This window comes from Hevea brasiliensis, chromosome 13, assembly GCF_030052815.1.
Source record: "Hevea brasiliensis isolate MT/VB/25A 57/8 chromosome 13, ASM3005281v1, whole genome shotgun sequence".
NCBI lineage: Eukaryota > Viridiplantae > Streptophyta > Magnoliopsida > Malpighiales > Euphorbiaceae > Hevea > Hevea brasiliensis.
In genome coordinates this window covers 76,651,596-76,654,158 of record NC_079505.1, presented here as the reverse complement: position 1 = coordinate 76,654,158, position 2,563 = coordinate 76,651,596, and the positions used below count along the sequence as shown (strand labels likewise).

The 2,563-nt window shown below is 31.5% G+C and overlaps 1 long non-coding RNA gene across 1 annotated transcript; it reads left to right on the top strand.

Annotated features, from left to right (window-relative positions):
• Window positions 1-300: 300 nt before the first annotated feature.
• LOC131171727 (uncharacterized) lies at window positions 301-1,129 on the top strand. Its single transcript, XR_009142372.1, has 2 exons — window positions 301-336; window positions 619-1,129. It is a non-coding gene; the product is annotated as an uncharacterized LOC131171727 (long non-coding RNA).
• The last annotated feature ends 1,434 nt before the right edge of the window (window positions 1,130-2,563 follow it).

The window sequence follows — 2,563 nt, the reverse complement described above, 5'->3', positions numbered from 1 at the left end:
AGAAAGAAGCCACAAGCAAGTCAGCCCATTCAAATGCGGCTGCCATGATAGAGCTCCATAGCCACTTGGCTTGAGGATCTGCTGCCAGAACCAAGTCCACGCAAAGATCCTTGGAGGTGTCATCGCCAAGAAAGGTAAGGCCCTCCCCGTTGAGCAAATCAAAGTAAATCCCAATCTCAAAGCACCAATGGCCAACCCACTGCCCAGATCCACCAAAGAAACTCTGTGTTCTGCTCATGATCTGACAATATATATATATATATACACTCGTACCCAACAGTTGGGGGGGCGGAAGGGGCAGGGGAAGGCTTTGATTGAGGCTGAAGAAATCCAAAGGTAAGCAAACTTGCAAAACCAAGCAGAGAGAACCCTCTCTCTCTCTAGAAACCGAGTGCTACATATTTCTCATTATTGTTATGAGATATATTGTACTGATGTCTTATTTATTTATTTTTTTATCTGAAAATGATATTCATTAAGAGATTAAGCAGATATGGTTGTCCTATCCTTTTCCAGAAGGGAAACTAAAGGAGCTGGGGATTAGTAACCCAGCCAGCATATAAATCACCCTTGCTAGTGTTACAAGCTAACCAGTTGGCACAATGGTTTGCTGAACAGGGAAAGTGACAAACATTCACAACTTGTAATAAGAGAACAGAAACAACTTAACCTCCTGAATAATGGCCATAATCTCTCAAGCAATGGACTCTGGAGAAGAGGAAATAAAATTTTTAAGTTGAAGAGAATCCAATTCAATGTACAATCAACCAAATTCCTACTAGCAGCAAACTAAATCGCCGCCCAAAGACCAATGCCTTCCTCCGCAAGAGGAGAAATTCAAACTTTGCAGAAAAACCATTTCATAAGAGAGCCCGCAGAGTCCCTGATTGAGAAATCAAAAGCAACCTCTGATGAAGAGCCAATAAAAGATACATCAACATTTATCTTTAGTTTATCCGGATCTAAGGGAGACCAAAGAGATTAAGCAAGAGCTCTGGATGAAAATAAAAGCAAAGAATAAGGTTGTGGAATGGTCAAGTGAAGCAGTTCACCAATCCCATTCTTAGCTCTTCTAAGAGTGATAACTGGATCTAGTCACACATCAATGAAAACAGCATTTGATGTCTTACACTACGTGTTTACACAATAGGATTCAATATTCATCATATATTTTTAATAATTAAAAAAATTTTTAAAATAATGTGCACATACATCATTTTTTTAAACTTAAAACTATTAACATAAAAATAGTGTTAGGTTTTTTTTTTCTTAAAACTATATTCTTATATTGTGCAAAAAGTCTGTTCATGATTTTCAAAGTCTCTAGGGCTTTGCCGTGAAGGATATGCTTTGCCAACGTTCTTGTTCCTACGAAAGCCTACCAATGAAAAGATACTAAAACTTGGAGTGGTTTTGTTTGCAAGAATTTTGAGTGCTTAAATAAAAAAAAAAAAATGAATATGTAATGTGTTAGTTGCATTGCATTGGCTTAATGGGTATGAGAATCAATTAATAGTTTGTCAATGCTAAAAAGTAAAGAGTGATTTTCTTACTAATGACTTGAATGAGTTTTATTTTAATAGTAATAAATTTTGAAAGATTTAAATTTTATTTGATAAAAAATAGCTAAGAATATTGAAAAATTAAAGGTATATATTGACATTTGAAGATGCTTGGACATATATAAATGTCCCTTTATTCTTAAGGCTAAACTTTGATGTACAAAGAAAATGAAAAAATTTATCAAATTATTTTTTTAAAGTGATTACTTGTTTTCAATGTTTAAAACTTTTTTAAAAATTAAGTCTACATTTATTTAAAGAAAAATAATTTGCATATATAAAATATTTGAAATATTTTTTATGAAAATATTTTTTAATTATTTAATTATATATATATATATATATATATATATATATATATATCCATTTGACCCTAGATCTTAGAATTGAAATAAATCACAAAATCTTGGTGATTTTCTCTATTTAATAAACAAGAAATTCACTTTGAAAGTATCAACTCTGCAATTATCTCTGAGTATACGCTTTAACAGGAATTTTCCACTATCATCCTGAAAAGTTATGCATGTATAAGACTTTTAAAATCTGAAAATATTTTTAAAAATAACAACTAAAAATAATCAACTACTTTTAGAAAGTAATTAGCAACTTTAACGTTAGTATCAAAGTCAGTCATTTTCTGAGTGCACAGAAGTAAAACTAGCACAATAATTTTGAAAAATAGTTTGTTACCTTTGTGACTTGATAGGCTTCATGGTTGCAGAAAAAAAAAAAGTAAAAAATAATGGCTAGTTTTCTGTCGAATCAAGATCCGTTTGACATGATTTCTCTCTCGAACGGTTATATTTAAAAAACTTTACATATAATTAGTTATTTTATCTATTGTTGGGTTATAAAAGCAAAGAATTTTCAATTCAAAGAGGAGTTTAAAGTTTTCATTTTGTCAAAACCCTAGAATTGATCTTGCATTATCAAACCTTATCTCACATTTTTTTTAGGGTTTCCTTTTGAATTGAGAGATACTCAAAATAAAAGGAAGAATT